Source organism: Pteropus medius, unplaced genomic scaffold, assembly GCF_902729225.1.
Source record: "Pteropus medius unplaced genomic scaffold, Ma_sr-lr_union100, whole genome shotgun sequence".
NCBI classification, from domain to species: domain Eukaryota; kingdom Metazoa; phylum Chordata; class Mammalia; order Chiroptera; family Pteropodidae; genus Pteropus; species Pteropus medius.
The window spans coordinates 1100376-1122502 of record NW_024350922.1 but is presented as its reverse complement, the minus strand read 5'-3'; the positions used below and the strand labels follow the sequence as shown (position 1 = coordinate 1122502).

General features: G+C 57.2%; 1 long non-coding RNA gene and 1 pseudogene across 1 annotated transcript; one reads left to right on the top strand and one right to left on the bottom strand.

Moving 5' to 3' along the window:
* Positions 1 to 3547: 3547 nt before the first annotated feature.
* LOC120584532 (uncharacterized) lies at positions 3548 to 21132 on the top strand. The gene is made up of 3 exons (XR_005648062.1): positions 3548 to 3842; positions 16405 to 16505; positions 20603 to 21132. It is a non-coding gene; the product is annotated as an uncharacterized LOC120584532 (long non-coding RNA).
* Positions 20270 to 20388, bottom strand: LOC120584579 (uncharacterized; annotated as a pseudogene).
* Positions 21133 to 22127: the final 995 nt, after the last annotated feature.

Below are 22127 nucleotides of genomic sequence, written 5' to 3'. Positions count from 1 at the left end.
TTCATGTTTCATAAGGTCCCCATAAAACTCACCACCCAGACTGACCCTTCTTTGTTTTTAAAGTAAAAAGGGGCAGGACTGTCCAGGGCAGATGGGCACCCCGTCTTTAACGGAGGTGAAGATTACCTTCCAAGGAACACATTATTAAACGTTCACGTGACCCTATTGGGAAGAAATTCAGTGCTTCCTCCGAGCGGAAGTCGATCCGGAATATTCCGCAGTTGCTGGAGAAATTCGGAAGGGTAAATAAAGACGGAGGATAAGAGGCACAGGCTGCCTTTATGTAGCGATTGATAAGGTTCTCTGGGGACCACTGATGGAGATGAGTCGGCGGAGGGTGGAAGGCTGTTCGCTGGAGATAGGGACCCAGAAACAAAGGGAGCTGGAACAGGCCCTTCTCCACTGCGGGCGGGTGGCCCAGGCTGCAGGCCGGGGAGAAAGGACGCATGATGGGACTGGCCGTGACGAGCCAAGACCCGGCACTCGGCTTAAAGTAAGGAAATGAGCACATCGAAAGGCAGTTGTGAGGTGTCTCCGTGCAGCAGCGGGCGAGCGGGGGGCGGGAATATGTGGCCGATGAGATAACGCGACGCGTGGGACCTCGCTCTTTGACTCAAAGGAAACCTAACGTCAAGGCCAATGCAATTTAAAAAAAAAAAATGCCCGGCTTGTCCGTTTGCATGAATGTGGGGGTGAGGTGTGTGACTCAGGGGAACGCTGTGCAGGGATCGTGACACGGCCGAGAGCAGGGGCCCCCGCCCAGGAGGCACCGTGCCACCACGCAGGGAGCGTCCGCAGAGCGCCCCGGCTCGGGCACGGCGTGGGGGGGTACGAGGCCCCCGGGGATTCGGGGACACACCCAGCGCCGAGTGACAAGGAGCCGACTCAGGAGGATGACGTAGGAATAAAGGTTCCTGCTTGTCGACCAAAGACGAGGGGTTTGGACTCGTTAGCGCAGTCGGACGGCGTGGCGCCCGGCTCTGCACACACGCCTTCCGCCAGCCTCTCACTGAGAGCTAGAACACGCTCGTGTGCATGAAACGCAGACACGTACCTCGCTTGGCAAATCGTGTGACGTGAACACCCACGAAACCACCGCCGTGGCAGAAATAAGATCATCACCGGCAGCCCAGAAGTCCCCCGCGTGTCTCCTTCCAACTACACCCTCCTGTCCCCCACTCCAGACGCCACCGAGACCCTGGCCTTAAACAGTCAGCCCTTGGTTTCGCTTTATGGTTTCTGCGCCTTGACACGCACCCCTAAGCAATATAGCTTCGTTCATCGTGCTTTTGAACTTCACATACATGGAAGAATTATTTCGCGTCGGACCCCTTTCGTTCAGTATTTTTAAGTCTTACTCACGGTGTTGCCTGTGGCCGTGCCCTTTCCCCAAAAACTATGGCCCCTGAAGCAAGTCTGACTCACCAGCTGTCCCATGTCCTCTGTGGCCTTACACGCTATGGTGGCAGTCCAGGGGCCGCCACTGTGACCACACGGCCAGCCAAGCCTCCAATATTTGCCGTCTCTTTCTCGCCAACTAAAATGGGAACAACACTCTGCACCCCCAAGGGGATCTGTACAAGGCTTCTGACAAGGAATGACATTCCGTGACCACCTCTGCAGGCAGGGGTGCTGTCGGGCCGAGCCCACACGCAGGGGCGACGGTGCAAGCCGTCCGTCGCATCTCGTCTCGGTCTAGACGCCTCCCGCACGGGCCTCCTCTGCACCCTTTCCTCTCCCTCGGCCTCAAGCAGAGAACACTAAGACCCAGGGCAGAAAGGTCCCGGCTCGGTGGCCAGCCCCGAGGTGGGCCGCAGCGATCCCCACCCGCAGGGACTCACAGCCTCGCACTCACCTCCCAGGCAGGACGGGACCGCCTGTGCCACCAGCAGGGCTTAATGCAAACGACAGAGCACCCCTTCGGAGGCCCGGTCCTAGAACACGGCCTGGTTTCCGTCCTGCTTTACCTGTGACCGCTCGCTCGGCGGGCAGCCAAGGCTGTGGCGTGAGGACGCTCAAGCAGCCCCACAGAGAGGTCCACGCAGTACGGGCTTCTTAGCGACCGTGGCATCCACTTGCCAGCCGTGCGGGGGTCCCGTCTTGAAAGCAGGTTCTCCAGTGCCAGCCACCTTCGGGTGACGGCGACTCCCGCTGGTACCCTGACTCCCACCTACGAGGGACCCTATCCAGAACCACCGGGCTAAGTCGCTCCCAAATTCCTGGCCCTCTGAAACTGTGCAGCATAATAAACGTTTCTAGGGGGTCATTCGTTACGCAGCCATGGATAACTAATACAACCAGGTCCCGAGTTCCTACGAGGAGGAGGACACATGCATGCAACGGGTGACGTGAATTCCCACAGGGTTACGAGTGACACGTGGACGTCTGTAGGGTGAAGCCACTCGGTGGTTGGGATTTATTTGTGACATTGGATAGCAGCGACTCTAACTGTTCCTGTATTAGTTAGATGGTACCCTCACCCGTTACTTCGTATGAGACACCCACACGACACTGAAGGTCGGGATGTAATCATTGGATCGTACACGTTTGTTGGTTCATATTTAAGGCCGTCGCGTTTAACCTTCATTCGGCAATGTTTCCAGTGAGCCCTGTCAATGCTTGCAGTACGAGATTACACCTGAGCTCGTTCGGACCGAAGCAGGGTTGACGTGGGAACAATTTCTCATGTTCTGTCCTGGCCTCCAGCTCACCCCTCGGAGTTCGCTTAGAACATAGTTCCAGAAGGGACAGACGGCGTGGTTCAGGGCCAGCAGGCTGACTACGAAGTCGTGGGACCTTTTGTAATGGGAACAGTCCTTGAAAGAATCGGTTCTCTCCCCCCCCCACTTTCTCTCTCTCTCTCTCTCTCTCTCTCTCCCTCTCTCTCTCTCCTCTCTCTCCCCACCCTCCTCCCGCCTTTCCTTTCTTCTCTCTGGCTAGGAAATCATTCTGAAACAATTTGCACCGAGTAAGTAGGCACGTGGGAGATAAACTCCAAGAAATGTAATTTGCTGGGGGGGAAAAAAATAAGTTCCCCCAAAGTAGACGCAGTTTCCGAGCGTCAGGGAGAAGTCCGAACGTTAAAAATAAAACGAGCCGGATGAGCCCGGCCGCGGTCTGCGGGGGCCGTCCACCTCGGCCGGCTCCGCGGCTCCAGTCCAGTTCCTTCTGAAGCACTTTCATGTTCTGGGGCTTCCCTTCCTCCACGGGACAAGGCAAAGGTGACCCCAGTTATAGCCAAACGCGGCGGTGGGTCCGATGGTGGACAGCTCCTCGCTCACCTCCCAGGCGACTCCGCGAGAGTCGAAACGTAGCCCTTTTTACATTTTAAGAGCACACTTTTAAAGGGCAGAAAGGATCCATTAGTTCATGTTCAAGAAGAATTAACAAATGCGGCTTCGTCTGTTCCCTCGGGAAAAGCATCGAGGGCAATCACGAGGAGATGCTACCTGCCTACCTGCCGTGTGAAGTAGCTGCTGCTGTGGGGATGGGGTGGGCGGTGGGGGGAGGCCGGGAGGGGCTCGGTTGTCCGGGAGTAAACCGCCCGGAGGGAGCAATGCAGGTGGCTTTTCAGGGCTCACGGGCTGTCGGTCCATTTCCTCTCCTGCGTTTGCAGGACGCTGCCTCATCGGGGATGCGCTCGCTGCGAGGGCCACGTGCTCATCCCAAACGTGACGAGAAGCGTGGAGGCGGGTGGTGGCGTCAGCCGACCCTCAGCACCACCAAGGGGCCAGCGTCCGGCTAGCTTCCCGCGTGCCCTCACGGTGCGTCTGCTCCTCCTCGGCTGACTGGCCCCTCGGTCCCAAGTCACCTGCCACGGTTCCAGGACTTACCTGCCTCAGGTGAGAGACTTTCTTCCCTGTTTCTCTTTTCTAATGAGGAAAATACCAGATGCCCCCAGTAGATGTCCCAATATCTCAGGGCCGGGAGCACTACAGGAGCCCGTGCCCAAACCAACCAGTGACAAGGGAATGAACGGGGCCCAGTGACCAGTTGGGACTAACCGGCATTTGCCTCTGATTCATGAGATAGAGGGTCCCTTTTCCTGAACCAAGGGCCATGCAGAAAGAAGGAAGACGCCCGAAATCAGGTGGCCGACGATCTCTGCTACGTTCTACGGCTCAATGTGCAAAGCACGTGCCTTCTCGGCTGTCTCTGAGTGGCTCGCTCGTGAGGTCCGGTGCCACCCGCAGGGAGGAGGGAGGAGGTGCAAAGGCTTTCGCATCCAAGTGGGCGACCGGGCCCCTCTCTCTCAGAAGCGTCCCTCGAGCTGGCCCGGTTCTTTTGGGGTAAACGGTTAATCCGATTGAAGGTTCGAATTTGCCACCAGAGCTTCTCTCCTCCTCGCGAGGACTGGCTTCTCTGCCTCCTCCAGACGGCATCTAGGTGCGTGGAGAACCGTGCGCCTCTCCCGATGACGGGGGTGGCGGGGAACGGGGGCCGGGGGGCAGGCCGCGTGCCGCTCATGGCGCTGTCCTCCTGGGCCTCCGCGGTCCTCCGCAGTGGTGTCCCTGACCCTGCCCGGCCACCGCGGCCTGGGCTGCTGCTGCCCACGGCTGGTAGAGCCCACGGCCAGTTCCACGTGGATTACCTACCTCCCTGCGTGGCTGGCCAGCACCCCTTGACGCTCATGTCTCGCTCTGGCTTTCGTTGGCTCCCTCGGTCCCTCTGAGGCTTAGCGGGGGGAGGACTTAGATTCAATCCCCCTGACCCAGGAAATCCATCCTGTGGCTCTCGGCTACGGGGTCGTTTCGACCCTACAATAAAAGGACAGCTGACACATTCAGCTGTCTCCTTTGTCCCCTCCAGTGCAGGAGGAGGGGTCCCTGAGGAGTTTCCGGGCACTGGGGAATTGACAGACACGCATGACCCCAGCACAGGCTCTTCCAGAAGCTCACGTGGGTGCCGGCCTCCCTGGACTCGTCTACACCCCAGAGGCCCAAACGGGGACCGGGGCCCCCAGCCACCCTGCTCAAGCTGTCCTCCCAAGCACCTCTGGCTGTTTCTAACCCATGCCCGGCACCCACCAGTGGGACTTTGGATCCAGAGGGAGAGACACAGAGATAGGACACACTCATCTGACCCCTCGTCCTCCCTCTGCGCCCCCATTCCCATGTCTTATACCCCAGGCGGAAAGCGGGGGCCTGTTACGCCCCTCCCGTCTGTGCCTCACACCCCCCTCCCTGCTCCGTGGCCTTCTCCAGTACCAGCAGGTGCTCCCGAGCAACGGCCGTGACCAAGAAACTGCCCCTGTCAAACGGAGAAGGTGACCCAGATTGGGGACAGACGGAAGACGCCTCTGTCTGCAACGCAGCGTTCCATTTAAAAGTGTGACGGCCGCCCCGTCGTTCGTCAGTCACCCACGTCAGGCACACGCGTTTCGGTCTAAAGCGGCGGCGGCCAAAGCCAGGCGTCCATTCCCGGTCCTGTGCGTCCTATCGGCCCTTAGTCCAGGCACCGCCATGACAGATGACCCCGTGGAGCGCACCTACTGTGAGCCAAACTGTTCACATCCCTTCACGCCGCTGCCCAAACCCTAATTCCTCACCCCTGGGGCGGTAAGTGTTGGTTCCACCTTCCACCTTCCCGAAGCCCCCAGAGGGTGAGTACCTTCCCCAAGGTCACGCCACGCTGACCTTAGAGCTCCAGTCCAGGCCTTCCCCAGAGGACGCCGCGTGCCAGAATTAAGAGTGAAGACTTCAGAGTCCCACCGACCGGAGCTCCGGTTCCAAGCGGCCGCGGAGCTGGGGACCTCGAGCGGGTCACGTGACCGCCTCGGCCCTCCCTTTTCCCACCTCCGCAGGGAGGCTCCGAGTCCACACCTCGCCCGGCTGTGCCGAAGACACCGGTGCCGAGTTCGCAGCCGGGCACGCCCAAGCCCTCGCTGTCGCCGTGGTGACACGCAGCGCTGCCTGGCCCGGGTCTCCGTGCTGCCGAGGGCGGGAGGAAGCACCTCCTGCTGTTGCGACCCCTGACGAATGGGAGACTGCGAGCCCCCCGCCCCCCACATTTCACAGTCACACGCACGGAAGATTTCTGTCTCCGAAGTCTGCGACATTCGGGCTGGGGTGTACGCCACAGCATTTGGAGCCCAGGGGCTCATTGCTCTTTCGTAGGCAAATACCGTAAGTTCAAACACATACGGCTTCCTCCTGGGGCACCTCCAAACCGCAGGCGTGCGGGCGTCTGATGAACCCGCGGGTCCCAGGCGTACCGCCGACACCACAGGACAAGGAGACATCTGCTGGCTCGGGCGGGACAGGCAGAGGAAACTCTAGGAGTCACCCGAGAAGGGGCTTGAGCGAAAACTGCCGGAGACCAGGACCAGCTGATCCATCGTCAGAAGGAATCGGCTCATAATTTCAAAAGAAAACAAATAAAGATTGGGCCACAATTAGGCCCAATTAACTCATCCTTCAAACACACTCTGTGTCGTGGACATCTGTTGTTTTGGCTGCCTTTCCGGTAATTACAGCCCAGTTTCCCTTTAGGGGGACTATGTGACTGCCGTCCAGTCGTTTGGGAGTGACCCTGACCCTGACTAGTCTCATGACCCAAAGCCCAGCCCAAGGACAGGGCTGTCACCCATCAGAGCCAAGGGGGCTCTGGGGAGGAGAGGCTTTTGTTCTTCCTCTGAATGTGTCAAAGCCACCTCACCACCAGGTGGAGCGGGGGAGGGGGCCGACCTGCAGGGGACGGCGGGGGTCGAGGTGCTCATGCCACTTGAGTCTAAAGGTGGGTTACTTCTCGGACGTCTCGGTACCATGAGCCAACGCTGACCCTTGTGGTCAGGACATATAGCACTACATGGCCCAGTGGGTGGTGGCATTTCACCCATTCTCTGGAAAAGCCAGGGCTCAGATAGGTCAGCAGAACTGTCTGGCATCACAGAAGCCAGGATCTGCACCCCTCCGTGAGCTTCTGCGGTGCTCACAGCACACTGAAGCTCAGAGAGCTTAAGCGACGTGCCCAGACTCACGCAGGAAGCAGGAAAGGCGGTCGGCCGGGCTTCTCGTCGTGAATCGCGTGTCTCCGAAGCCTGCGTACTCTGCTCTGACCTTCGACGGTGAGTCAGAGAGAACAGACGAGACGATTAACACCCGCTCTCAGGATTAAGTGTCCAGAGCTGTGAGGTTGATGTCCTCGCACGAAACACTTCAGACGCTCATATAAGTGGTCCTTAAATTCACCCAGTGACACGATCGATACGGGAAGACGGGCCAGAGAGAGAAGTAGCCCAAGCCTGCCACGTGCCGACAGATGCCCAGCGGGGTTGGTCCCCTGCGTGGACGGTCCCTCGGCCGCCACCAGCTCTCCCGCAAATCCGTTTTCGCCTTCGTTCTGGGCCTGTGGCCAAACCACCTCTCCCAGATCCTCTTCCACGGGGAAGGCCTTCCGAGACCCTCCGCGGACACCAGAAACCCTACAGGTACTGCGCGATTTCCTTTAAATACACACCGACGATGGAGCTTAATGAATAAATTAGGCACAGTAAGAGCTGAACGACACAAAGTAATAACCAAATAGAACAGTATGCTGTATGTATTTATATATACTGTGTAACGGTATACTTAATAAAAGTCAGTTCATGGCTTTGGAGCCATTATTAAGTAAACTAAGGGTGGCTTAAACACAGGCACAATTGACCTGGTACCTGAGACGGCTGCCATGTGACTCTTGGGGACAGGCAGTGTCCACAGCGTGGTCACGCCGGACAGAGGGACGATTCCCATCCCGGATAAACGGAGTGGGCCAGCGTGAGATTTCACCACGTGACTCAGAACGGTGCATGGTTTAAAACTTACAAATCCTTTCTTTCTGGAACTTTCTGTTTAACAGTTTCCGACCATGGTTGATCACAGGTAATTGAAAGCACGGGAAGCAAACCCGTGCTTCTCTGGGGACTACCATGTTTTGGGCACAGCAGCTTAACGTTTGCACCCTACCCAAGACAAAGGTCTAGAGGGCTTAGGATTAGTCATCCCGCAGGTGAGCTCGGTGAGAGAAATAAACTCAGCCCTCCAGTCAGGTGAAAAGCCAGAGTTGCCGGCTCCTCGGCAGTCTGCCAGCGGGGGGTGCGGGAGGGTACCCCGCAGGCTTCGGAGACCTTAAAGCAGGGAGCCAGCCTCGGTGGCAGACCACAGAGGAAGGGGGCCACGTTGCTTAGGAGAGTTTGCTAAAATCCTCGTGCTGTGAGCAGAGCCTTGCGGGGAACCGGGGACCCCAGCAATGTGAAGACTGGGGCGAGAGGTCTCTTCTGCCTGGGGCAGCCTTCTGAAAACATTACTCTGATGGGGTTGCTTAAAAAAGACATCAATCAGGGCAGCAATTCATGGAGCGCCGAGGGCCAGAACTTCTGTCTACAGTCCCGGCACTAAAAACTCACCTTCCACTGAGTTGATTTCCCGGTATCGGTGGTATCTCTCTGAGCAAACGGACATGCCCGTGTGGGCAAAGGTCCAGGGAAGTGACCACCCTGTGACCAGCCGCCGTGAGTGTCGCAGGAGCAGCTTGGTGCAGTGATTAGAGCCAACACTCCGAAGCCAGCTCTGCCACTACTTACCAGCTCTGTGGCCGGGCCACCTGCGGCCGACTCAGCTTCCGCATCTGCAAAATGGGGGTGACGATAATAGCACCTACTGCGCACCGTCGTGCGGGGTACATGCTTAGAATGGCGCCTGCCACGTACAAGCGCCAAGGAAACAGTTGTTAAGTCGATGTTGATATCGTAACCTTCGGGGCGGGATATTGATAATGCGAATCAATTTTTCCTGAAGAGATCATCAGAGAAGCTCGCTGCGGTGATAAGTGGCTGTCGATCCAACACTGGCTACACAACCGGTACTAGAAGTCATACGTCATGCGAGAGATTCTACCAGGGCAGGCCTCACAGAACGCAAAACTCACATTCGGCAGGACTGAATCTCCTACCAAAAAAAAATACTAAATGGAAAGCAGGATTCGCACCGTTTCAAATTTTGTCCATAAAGCAGGATTTAAATATTTCATGTTCTGCTATTTCAAATCGGGCAACTTCGAGGTGCAGTAAATGGCATCTGATGACTGTATACTCATTACGGAACCACACAAAAATTCATGTTACGGAGGGATGAGAAGGAGCCGGCTGAGACAGCCACGAGCCATGAATTTTTTAAAGCGTGACCCCATTTTCATCATACAGACATTTTCTGAATATTAGGAAAGCGTGCGTCCAAATTTAAAGCGTGCTGGCAAGACAACCAGAAACTCCTGGTTCTTTCTTTCTATGTACCAACATTTCCTAAATGTTCTAAAGGAAGTGGCGCTTTTGTAATTAGGCACTACAAAAGGAACTTTCAAAGAATAAACGTAACACGGATATTAACCTCGCCTGGAAAAAAAAGTTAAGGAAATACAGATGCAAACAGGTGCGTGAAGGAAGATCGAGCACTGATCGACGCCGCGGCTTCAGCGAAGCGGAGATGGCTTCTCTCTAGTATTTGATCCCGGGGACAGATCTGGACAGGAAGTGACAGAGTGGACCACAGCTCAAACTGAGGTTCTGTCAGCCGCTTCCAGGAAGCGAACAAATCTCTCAGACTACAGCAGAGAACACTCTGGAAGCCAGAGTACGCGGGGCCACTGGCTCCATATGCCCGTGGGCTTCTTCTGAGACTTGAAAGTCTCTATAAACAAAACAAAAAGGATCGGAGACTCAAAAAAGGGCAAAGGCCACCGAAGAGCCTTCCGTCAGCTTCCGTGAGCTCGGTGTTCCGGGCGTAGCCGGGGCACTGCACGTGGAGCACGGAGGAGAAGGAAGCCACAAAGCTGTGCTCGCTCCTGGTCCCGGGGCGAGTAGGACGTCGGGGGGGTGGGGGGTGGGGAGGGGTGGGCACCCAAGGGTCCCGCACGACAGCCCCAGCAGGCGGCGGGCCCCAGGACCTCCCACCCCGGGGCTGGTAAACGGTGCTGTGAATGCTCACGTGTGGCCTTGCCGTTCTGAACCCCCGTGAATTCCTGCCCGCCCCGCTTGAAACAAGCACGCTGTGCTGAGGACACACACCCGCATGGGTCGTCTGCTGTACCCATCACACGGGAGCCTGTGAACGTCCAGCTCTGAGCTGAACACGGTCCGAGGAGCCGACGCGCTGGCGAGTGGCCGTGCCCGGACGTGGACCCCCCAAGAGCCGCAGACAGGAGAGGAGGAGGAAGGAATCGCGTGTCCTGAACGACCCAAAGAAGTCGGGAAGAGGTCGGAGCCCCTGGCGCGTCACGAGCCCCGGGCCGAGAATAAATCAGCCGGTCCTCGCCGAATCTCTGGGCCAGCCGTCCTCCCGGAAAATGAACCCATGAGCACCTACCGCAGAGACTCCTATAGGCACGAGAACGGTTCATCCGCGCAAAACTCTTTTTAAAATTCCCCAGCAGCGTCGACACCCAGAAACTGTTGTTATTACTTTCAGCTCCATCTTCCTTCTGCCTCCTTTTCTCCCCGACGTTTCTCAGAACCCACAACGTCCTTGCCCTCCGTGGGCGTCTCTGTCCGCTGGCTGGGCGACAGAGTCCCAGAGCTGGCGGGAGGGACGGGGGGTGGGGGCACGCCTGGGGGCACTGAGGCATCGGGATGCTGGGAGTGGTTTCTGGGTCTGGAGCCGTGAACTTTGGGGTTAGCCTGACCTCTCGTGGTCAAACAGAGAACTCGGGGAAACCTCGGAGGAGATGCGCTGTTAGGAGCTAAGGGTGGGCCCCAAGACGCCTTATCTTATGGGACAGCTTTCTTGGAGAGCCTGCTCGATGCCAATGCCAAATTGTGCTAATCCCCAGGGAAGGTACACCCCTCTGTGGCCGGAAAGTGGCAGGGTTGAGTTTAACCCAATCCTGGCCGACTCCGTAACCTTCTGGTTTGTGCATGAGGCACGGAGGCCGGCGGGGGAAGTGGGGGGAGCCGACGTCTCGTATCCAGAGAGAGGCTCCCGTTTACGAAGCCATTCACGAAGTCATTGGAACAACAGACATCCCGTGACGAAGGGTTTTGCACCCCCTTTTCACGCCGAGAAACTCAGTTCTATGGAGCCTGCCTCAAAGTCACCCCCCGTCCTTCACACGACACGCTGTCGTTGGGCACTGTGCTGGACTCTGGTGACAGAGAAGGGAACACGCGACCCCTCCCTGGCCTCAGGACCTCAGGGGCTCGTGACTCAGAACCAGAGGGAGGTGCCCTGGTCCCCACTCAAACACTGCGTTGTCTGTGACGCCACCGCCGCCGCCATGGACAGCCGGCCTATTTCGGGGTGGCTGGTCTCCCCACCTTGGGGCCTCATGAGGGACCCAGGGGGCTCATGCCTCACAAATATTGGTGCCACGGGACCCACCACCGCTCACTGAGCGTGGACCTTGCCCGGCCCCCCGACGGGTGGCTTCTCGGCAGTCACTGTTTTATGGAAGAGGGAACTGAGGCACAACGAGGCTGAGCCACTCACCCGAGACACGGCGGGGCCCGGGCTGGGCCCGAAACCCCCTCTCTCAACCAGCACACGCCGCGCCCAGCGCACCGAGCGCCTAGCCGTGGGTCGCCCAGTCTGACTCGGCGGTGGCTGGACCCACCAGGTCAAGTGATGGGGCAAGTACCACAGAAATCGTGGGACGGTGGAAATGGCCCTTTGGGGTCAGTCCTGAGCAGGCTGAGGGTTTAGTTAGCCTACACGAACGTGAGGCCCTGACCTCCCCGTCACCTGCCTCTGTGGCTCTGGGGCTCAGACGCTCCTCCTTGGCTCAGAGCCACATCCTAACGAAGCGTTGCCTTCACACAGCTACGGAGAAGGAGATGACCAAGGCCGAGTTCACGGACGTTCGGTGCTTCAGGGGGCGGTCTGCCTGACCGTGAACCTGAGCTGAGGGTGCATGCTGACCTCTTGGCCGTGGTGAACGGCTCCGGTGATGGGTCGGGAGGCTTGGTAGAGCAGGTTTGGAAGGTCAGAGGTCTGCAGAGGTCTGGAGTGCCTCGTGCCGATGCCCATCAGACAAAGGCAGCTGAACAACTGGCCAACAGGTGACTCATCCAGTGGAGACCGGCCAGCCACTGGGCTGTCACTGTGTGCCTTTGAATGGGATAACCATGTGGCAGACATGAGACTCCGCTGAGGCCAAACAAGGGGGCCCCCCTCCCACCGAGGCTGGCCTCGCCTCTGCTGCAGCCAAACGCTTTGCCCGTCGGCATCAGCTCTCAACACTAAAGCAGGGGCTGGACCGGAAATTTTGGAGCGTGATCGAAGTATTGTGCATCCTGACTTCGTGATCGAAGTATTGTGCATCCTGGTTGTTGTTACGAGGTTGCACGTGTTTGCCGAAAGTCAGAAAACCGTAAGCCGAAAAGTGTGAACTTTTTCTGTACAAAAATTATGCATCGATGAATCGGACCTTAAAAAACAAAAAATGGATAGGGGGGAAGAAAAAACGAGGACTTTTTCCTTTATCGTTAAACCGAACACCCAGTTCCGCTTCCCTTCCCAGAAGGCAATCATGTTGCCAGATTGTGTACCCTTTCAGCTTTGCAGAAATATCCTAGCTACACGCAACCGCGCGTGTATATATGCACGCATTCACTTATATACACACACACATACATATACAAATATGTGTGTCTATATAATTTGGAAGCATATTATTATACCCTGGCTTTTTTTGAGCCTCGCGCTTAACCACATATTTTAAATATCTTCCTGCATCATACAGAGCAGGCTGTCTCATCCCTTCTCGTAAGCGGCACTTAACCTGGCTGAACTTGACTGCAGACAGCCTCCCCGGGGTGAGTGGCAGCGGAAGTCAGCGTTCACCCCGTTTGGCCTTAGCTGCCGGAGGTTTGGGCAGAGTTCACATGTGGAATTTGGGGCTCCCTTCCCTGGATCTCTCTTTCCGGGGTCCCCCCCTCAGTCCCCAGAGGCAGTGTCTGTGTACCCCATCCTCTGGTTCTTTGGGCCAGTAAGATGAGGGATACTAGAAGTTTTGGCCACCCTCCCTTGGCGCAGACTTGTCCTGCCTTTGAAAACAGGACACTCACCCAGTACCGTCCCTTTTCCCCAAGTGATGACACCCCTCTAGTACCCTGTGGGGGTGACTTGGAACAGCCTACGACTGAGGCGCTGTTTTTATGGGTCCCATCGGACAGCGAGGGAGAGGGGCCCGGTGAGCTTCTGTGACTTGCCCAGTGCCCCACGAGATTTGAACCGGGGCCCATGTCTGTGCCCTGGAGCAAGGGCAAGCCAGAGCGTAATGGTTCTGACCACGGCTGTGTGAGGGGGTCACCCGCCCCACGCCCTGCTGAGTCAGACGCTCCGGCGTCTAGAACTGGAACGAGCCCCAGGCCTCGGCATGGAGGCGGGCTGGCCTTCCCGCCCCGTGTCCCTTCCCCGCCTCCCTGCGGAGGACTCTGCTTCCAGTCCCTTTGCCCCATTCCCAACATACCTACGTCACCGGCCTGCATGACGGGTGGAACAGGCTCCGGGAGCTCCAGGGTTATCTTGGGATCTGTCCTTCCCCACTTGTCTGAAGCCGTCACCCTGGTCACGTGACCACCGGGGACAATGCTATGAGCCCTGGTGGCTGTGTCACCCAACCACACCGGCAAGCCTGCACCCCATCCTTCCAGTTCCCGGAGCCTCCCAGGGTAGGGGGACCGCGGTTCAGCTGTGACTTGGGGGAGCCCGCCGTGCCAGCCATGCTCAGAGCGCCGCGAACATTAACATCGGGAGGTGGGGTCCCAAGTTCTCTCTCATGCCTTTTGGGGACAGTCCCCTCTCGCGTCGAAAGTTGTCCGCGTGGCTTTTTCTCTCCGACGAGGTGTGGCCCCGGCTCTTCTGTGCAGCCCGAGCCCGGCCGCTCGCCTCTTCACCCCGCTTCACTTGCCACTCGCCCCACCTAGAAACTTCCTCCCCTAGGACCTCACCCGGCTAACTCTTCCTCATCATTCAAACGCCAGCTCACACGTCACCCCCTCGCAGACGCCTTTCCTGAGCGTCCGGTGCTGTCACCCTCGCCCGCCGCCCTGGTCACTCTCCAGCTCTCCTGAGGTTGCGTGTCCTCTTTGCGTGTCCGGATACTCATCCCACACTGGATGGAAAGTCCCGCCACGGTCACCACTGTACCCCGAGTGCCTGGAGCCCCACTAGGGGCAAGCCGTCACTCACCAAGTATCTGTGACGTGACATGAGTGACGTCCTCCCCCACCGCCCTCGTCCCATGTCCTCGGGGCGAAGCCAGCAAACGGAGGACAAGGCAGCTATCCGAGAGCGGCAGCGGTGTGGCTCACGCCACGGGAACAGCTGGCCGGGTTTGGGTCCCGGCTCTGCCACGACTCGCTGGGACCCGGGCCTGCCCTCTCTGAGCCTCGGTTTTCCTCCCACACAAAACCGGGAGAAGCAGCTCATCTCCCTCGCTGGGCCGTGGGGAGGACGGACGAGACAGCACACGTGAGGCCGCCGGAGCCCAGTGCCAGCGGCCAATGGGACGCAGAGTCGGGGAGGGGCATGCACGACACCTGAGCTCAGGCCCCTGGGGAAAGTGTCCCCATTCGCGCTTCCTCGAGGGACGCACGGAAGCCTGAGGGGAGAGTCATTTGAGGGCTCCGCGAGTCATCTCCAGTACCCGCCAGGTGCCATAGGCAAGACAGAGATGAAGCACATGAGGTCTGCGCCCTCTGAGCGGGAACGAGATAAGAACACAGGACTAGAGATAAGCAGGGTCAGGGAGGAGAGCTGGTGGACAGCCTGCTGGCCCCGGAGGGGCCGCACCTTCCCTGGGGCCCTTTCCCAGGACGCCTTGGCCGGGAAACAGTCAGTGGCTAAGAAAGAGACTGCCCTGGCCAGCCGGGCCCGCCTTCTGAGTCCTGGCTGCCGTGCCGCCTCGCCTCTCTGCCCCTCTGACCCCCATTGCTGAGTTTCTAAAACGGGGATGGCTTCGGGACTTCCTCGCAGGGTTCCTGGCGGGGTCGACGGAGGAGGACCACGTTAGAAGCACTCGGCACAGGGCGTGGTGAGACGTGCCATCGCTGTTGGCGGTGGCGTCACCTTGGTCCCAGCCGGCAGCACTTCAGAGACACTCCTCGGGCATGGGCCACGCGCATTTACACCCTGAGAGCGCGAACGCGCCGCCCCTGCCCCAGGCCCTGTCAGGGATTCGTCTCAGCCACCCAGGAGGAAGGCATCGTTTTCGCTCTTCCTTTCCTTCTTCCTAACACGTAACGTCAACTTTGCCAGTCGATCCCGTTTCTACGCGTCCTGTTCGGCAGCGTTAAACGCATCCACCTTTCCATCCACATTTCAGCGGGGCCGTGATCTCTAGAACCTCCCCATCCCATCCCGGCCCGGCCCGGCCCGCAGACCAGACCGTCCGCTGCCGTCTCCCCTCCCCCGCCCCCGCTGTCTGTCGCGAGGAAGGCCTGGTCTTAACTGCTTCTTCACAAATGGAGAAACCAGGGCCAGCTACGCAATTTGCAGGGCTCAGCAGGAATGAAAAAGGAGACGAAAATCACGAGGAAGGCTCAGACGGCAATGGCAGAGGGTCAGATCGAGCTCGGGGCCCGCGAAGCAGGCCCCAGAGGAGACCGGGGCCCAGAGATGGAAAGCTCCTTTCCCGAGGTCACACAGCAGACCGTGGAGCCTCTGAAAGTGGATGACTTCTCTGACTTCTGGTAAACGCCCTGCGGGCAGTGGCTTTGATTTGCTCGTGGCTGGTGGCTCGGCACCCCACACTGCGCCTGGCACACACGGGCACCCCTGCCACAGTTCACGTCCGGGGAGAATGAATGACTCGGTCAAGGTTACCCGAGAGAGAGAAAAGGCTTCTTCAGGCTTCTGTGCTTTGCCTCAGCCGTGGCACGTTTACGCCTCCTCCCTCACGTTTACCTACAGCCCTCGAGTTCCCAGAAGCAGCCAGCGTGGCGTGTGTCTGTATATAATATAGCCCGAAGTTTTTACGAGGCCCTGCCTCTTAAAAACATGCCTGGTGTTGAGTCCCACTTGTATAGGGTGGAGTGAAGTTAGAAGCCACCGGATAATGGGAGGTCACTGGTGGTTATGCTCTGGCTCCAGGTCACCAGAAGTCAGGTGGCCGAGTCCCCCGTCTGATCTCAACGCAAGAAAAATAGAACCAAATTATAAAATTATGACTAAGACACGGGCTTTGTTTAGAGTTATGGCAATAGGCGCTGTGAGGGTTTAGGGAGCTAGCCTAATTTGTGTTTCTTCAAGAGACCTCATTTTTCTGTCTGAATGTTTGTGACATTCTTTGCTGGCAGCGGGAGGAAGGGAGAGATGCAGGGGCTCGCCGATGCATGAGTCATAATCCCGATCCCATCATCTCTTGTCATCCTTGTTCTGTTCATAGCTCCCTTTTGGTTTAATTATTCTATCTTTACATGTTTATTTCCAGGAAAATAATGAATACCCGTGAACCCACCTAGGAGTGAGACAGTTACCGATAACGCACGCCCCCTTGGGGCTCCTCACCCAGATCGTCCTTCCATCTCAGAGGTAATCAGTCACCTTGTGGAATGTAGTGTTTTCCGGTCATCTTTTTTCTGACATGTTAAATTTGTTTTCCTGGGTAAATAACGTATTGTTTAGTTTTACTTGTTTTCGTAATTCACAGCGAGGGTGTTACGCAACTTGTCACGTTCTGAGAATTGCTCTTTTGACTCAAGAACTGCGGAAAAGATGCCAGCGCCATGCTGTTGCATGTAGCTGTGGTTTATCTCTTTTCACCGCTGTATACTATGCCACTGTGTGGCAGACGGAGACGTATTTCTCTCTTCTCCTATCACGGGCATTCGGGTCGTTTCAGCTTTCCACCGTTAGAGAGAGAGTGTCCATGAAATTCTTGTGCAACCAAACAGGAGCTGAATTTTGCCTCGGGCATCTAACCGGGAGAGGAATTACTGATTCCTAGGGCATGGGGTTACTCGGATTTGCAGGAGAATGCCAACGTGTTTCCCGAAATGACTGCGGTGGTCATTTTTATGGCGGGGGATTCCCGCCGAGCCCATCCCCCACACCCGGTGTTGTCAACCTTTTTTGTTTTGCCATTTGAATGTGTGTTGAATGAATATGTGTTGAATGAATATGCGTTTTAACGGTGAGGAAACCATGGGTTTCTCATATCGGTTTCCAACGGCTCAGCTTCTGTGATGACTTAATCCATGAGCTTTCAACACACTGAACGTGCCTTAAAATGCTGCTAAGACATAACGGAGGGGTCAACCGTGATGCGGCAAAAATCTTCTACAAACTGAGAAGTCGTCCCATCTGTTATCAATCTATGGCCGTAAAATGTAATTAGAAAGCAAAAGATAGAAACTCCCTTTATAAATCACACGTACGTTTGCGTCGAACCGTCATATATGTTCTATGCTTTTCTTCTTCACTGACAACGCATTTCCCAGTGTCAAAGGGGATAAAATAAACGATCTCTGCTCCATGTCACACCGTATATGCGAAAATATTCAAATAGATTACAGAGTTTAATTTAAAAGCATGAAGCCTATGCAGAAGCTGGAAGGGAACATAAGCAAATAAATATCTAAGGTGGGTGCCGAGTGGCCAGGAAGTGCTTTTGCGAAGTCTACGAGGCAAGGTAGAAACCACCGAGGAGAAAAGATGGACGCGTTTAACAGCTAAGAGGGCAAAACTTTCTGCAGGCTGCAAGATCAAATTAACAAAATGCGAAGACGACTAATCACGTGGGGGAAGATACATTGTGACTCTGGGCTGACAGCGCGGAGGCCAGGCTCAAAATGTGAGGACGCCGTGTGGGCGGGCGCTTGGCGGGATTAGATTATAGGCACGTGTGCCGGCCTGCGTCCAGACAGCACCTTGGGGCTCCCAGCTCTGTGCACAGAAGCCAGGAAATAGGGGAGGAGGGCCACTCCGGTGCACGGGTCTCGCGGAGGTGTGAGGGGACAGTGCGTCTGAGGAGGACGAAGGAAGTAGGGGGCTGCAGAACTGTTCCATACGAGGAATTTGAAAAGGGGTGCTGCACTATTGTGGGTTCAGGGCGGAGCGCTTTTCGGGGCTTACGGAAATATTAGGGCGAGGGGAGCAGCAGGGAGCGTGGCTCCAGGCTACTAAAGGAAATCTAGGAAATAAAGATTAGCGAAGGGGGTTAAGGACAACGTCCAAGGGTAACACGGTGTGCAGCATTCAAGCAGCCCCGCCCTCCCCATTAAATCTCATCATGACTCTGTGTAACGGGGCTGGGGTTGTGTTCTGACCCATTCGATGCAACACGAAGTGAGGTCTCCATAAGCGAGAGCGTCCGGGCCGGACAAAGCTTCGTAAGGGGCTCTCGACTAAGGAGAACAGCTGGGCCGAATCACAACACTGACCACGGGTGACCCTCGGGTGACACGGGTTTGAATTGCACGGGTCCACTCAGACGCAGATTTCCTTCAGTGAGCGTGCAGCCAGCCTTCTGTCATCCTTGGGTTCTGAATCTGCAGATTCAGCCAAGCCCAGGTCGGAACGGTATCTTCGATCTGTGGTCAGGAGTCTGAGGCTGCTGGAGGACGAGTGTATGCATGTTCTATGCCATTTTCCATGAGGGACTTGAGCATCCCCGGATTTTAGAATGGGGGATGGTGTCCTGGGACCAATGCCCCACGGGAACCTAGCGACGACTGCGGTTAAGTCTTGGGGGAATCGAAGTTATACAGGGACTGTTCGGGGGTTGGAGCCCCTAGCCCTCATCATTGGAGGGTCAGCTGTAAATTCTTTCTAAGGGTGTGGTCTCTGAGCCCATCAAGCTGATTAAATTATGTGTAAAGGGATTAGCCTCGGACTAGGGAAAACATCTACCTTCACTCTTGAGAAGTGGCTGCTGAGATGGCTCTTTGCTTCCAGCTTTTCTTTCATAAGATGTAATTCCGACCCCCGCCCCCGCCCGCCCCTTTTGTGCACATGGAGGTTTTTCAAGAAAAGCAGCCATTCTGAAGAGGACCCGAGAGCGAGAAAATTCCAGTGAGTTACCAAAAAAGATAAAGGTGGGAGGGATTGTTTAAAAAGGGACAACGGGCCCAAGATGAACTTATTCATGCTAGGGACCCAGGTCAGCAAATGAGATTTAATACTTAACTGAATGGCAGTTTCCGGCTTCCCAGAACTGTGACTTCTAACCAGTTGACAGGGAATGAACTGGAATGACCTGGTCAGCACTAGTAAGACAGTCTGCCAGATAGGTGGCCCCTTCTGTCGCCTCAGGCTGACTTTTCTACAGCTGGGCGGAGCTCCTTCCTACCAGGTGAGATGCTGCCCAGTTCACGGCTCTTTCCATAAAGCCAATTCGATCCTTAAAATTGACGCAGTTGAGACTAATCGGGGGAGCACTTCGTAAGTTATAGGAATGTCTAACCGCTATGCTGTACACCTGACACGAACATAAAATAATGTTGAATGTCAAGTGTAATTGAAAAAAAAAAAATGTCCCCGGTTGAATTTTGACATGAGAAACACTGACGGTCATGATGTGGTTGAGCAGAATCGTGTTTTCCTCTCTGGGACTGCCCTCAACCTGCCCAAATCTCACTTGGTTTTCTACAGCAGCTCTGCTGTTCCTGCAGCTCAGGAAGAGAAATCGTAGTTATTCGATGCGTGTTTACTGAGTGCCTGCGATGTCCAGGCAGTGTTCTAGGAGCGGGAAATGCAGCACAAACAAAAGGGAGACATCCTCGGTCTCAGGTGCAGTGTAGACGAAAAGTTAAAAAGCAAACATATACCAGTGATGAGTGTGAACGTACCAAAGTAAAGGGCTTGAGGACCATGGCTGTCCTATTTCAATCAGGTGGCCTGAGGGACTTTCTGACAAGATGATGGCTGATTTAAACCAAGTTCAGAGAGAACTTGGAGTCCCGATTTAGGGAGTCCCCGGCCAACTTTGCCACATCTGGGCCGTGTCCAACTTCTCTGAGTCCGGCCTGTAAAATTCAGCATGTGTAAGGAAAATGCAGCATAAGTGATAGGGATTGCTAGTTTATGAAATGCGATTTTATTATGGTACGAATTTTATGGTTGCCATAACTTCCCCGCGCTCCAAGGAAAAAAATATTACAGTCTGCTGAGGGGCTTCTTGGTACAGTCTCCGGCATTAATAATTAGGAGGGGGATTTCAGAACCCCCCCAAGCGAGCAGGCTCTGCCCTGACCATGCAAATTCAGAAAGCCCGTGATTGCCAGCTTCAGTGCCCTCTCCGTAAACTGGAGATGAAACAGTAGTGCCCACCACATCGTTTTGGTTTTTTTTTAAAACGCCTATAGCACCTGGTCTTCCTAGGTGGTCTCTCATCCGAGTGCTAACCAGGCCCGACCCTGCTTAGCTTCTGAGATCAGATGGGATCGGGTTTGTTCAGGGTGGCATGGCCGTAGACTTTGGGATTTTGGTCGGTGGTGTTAAAACTGGCATCCGCTGAGCCACAGCCATATTTATTGACACCCTGAACCACGTGCCAGGCATGGCCCTAAACAATGGAAGTGTATCCATTCTTGTTACTCATAACAACCCAGAAAACCAAGTCGTATTTTCAAAGGCATTAAAACAGTTTTTGATGTATTGGGATGACATTGGTTAATAACATTATGTAGGTCTCAAGTGCGCGAATCTGTAACACATCATCTGTGTCTTGCACCGTGTGCTCACCACCCGGAATACACGGCGATGGGAGACTAGAACTTGAGCCGCTTTTACGGCCAAGGAAACCAAGGCACAGAGCAGTTAGTTCCAGAGTCCACAGCTAGTGTCCCCAACCCGGACGACGTGCCTCCAGAGCCCTGCAGGGCTACGCAGCGCGGAGCCCCGGGCCCGACACAAGGTAAGAGCGCGTCAAGCCTCCCCGGCGGCCGCGGTCACCGGTCCCAGCCAGGGGCCGCGCCACAGTTGCCCTTAGGAGTTGCTTAGGGTAGCCGGTTTGTCGGAAGGGGAAACTAGGGGGTGCTTAAACAGCAGCCACGAAGTGCACTTAAGTGGCGGCGCTCGGAGGAGCTGGGGACTGCGGGCAGGGGGAGTTCACCGCGCACCCCTCGGCAGCCCGCGCGGCGAGCTGACCAGCGCCCCTGCCGCAACCGCCCATGAGCCGGCCCCCTCGGCCGCCTCCCCCTCGCTTCTGAGGCAGATGGTTTCTTCCGTTCTGCCGGCCAGTTCCGGTTCCGCGCTCGGGCGTCACAAAGCGCGGGGTCACGTGGGCGGCTGCGCTTTGTGACGCGCGGGCCCCGCCCCTCGGGCCGCCGACGCGCGCACGCCGGCCCCGCCTCGCGCGCGCCGCCCGTGCAGTCCGTGCTTAAGAGACCCCGGAGTGAGGCGCTCGCCGGGAGCCAGGCCGCGTCCGCCATAGTGCCTGGCTCGGCGGTGTCGCGGCGCCTGGTGCGGGGCCGAGAGCGGCCGCGGGGCCGAGCGCAGAGGACGCCCTCGCCGGGGCCTGGCCGCTTCCGGGCCTGCGCTCGCGGTTCTGGGCCGAAAGGCGACGGGAGCGGAAGGCGAGGGAAGGCGGAGTGCACGGCGAGCGGAAGCGTCGCGGAGCCGCGGCGGCGTCGCCTGGGTCCGCCGAAGCCCCCCGGCCGCCGGCGGGGCCCGCGGTGGTGAGGCAGCGCCCGGCGGCCCGCGGAGGCCCGCGGCGGCGGCGGCGGCGGCGGCGGGGGGCAGGCGGAGCCGCGCGGCCCGGGAAGGCCTCTCCTCCGCCGGCCGCGCGTTCGGGCCGAGGCCGCGGCGCCGCTCGTGGCCTCCGGGGAGCAGGCGCGCGGGGGGCCGGGGCCGGGGCAGCCGACGCCCGTCGACCTTCCGGAAGCCAGGAGGAGGCGAGAGGCCGGCCGTGGACTCGGGCCTGGGCCCTCTCCCCTCGACCTTCTCCCGGGGCCCGGGGCACCCCCATCCGCGGAGAGAGACCCGCCGCGCGGCGCGGCCGCGCCATGGACCCCTGACCCCGCGGGGTCACTCGGACTCTCAGCGTGTGGACTGGCCGCTACTGACTGCACCGCCTGCCCCGTCTCCTGCCGGCCCTTAGCATGAGCGAGGGCCACGCAGCCGGGTGACAACGTGCCCGTCGGCGGGTTCTCCGTGCCCCCGTCCCCGTCCTCGCCCGCCTCCTTGCACATGAAGCGATTCTGAGTCTCGGGG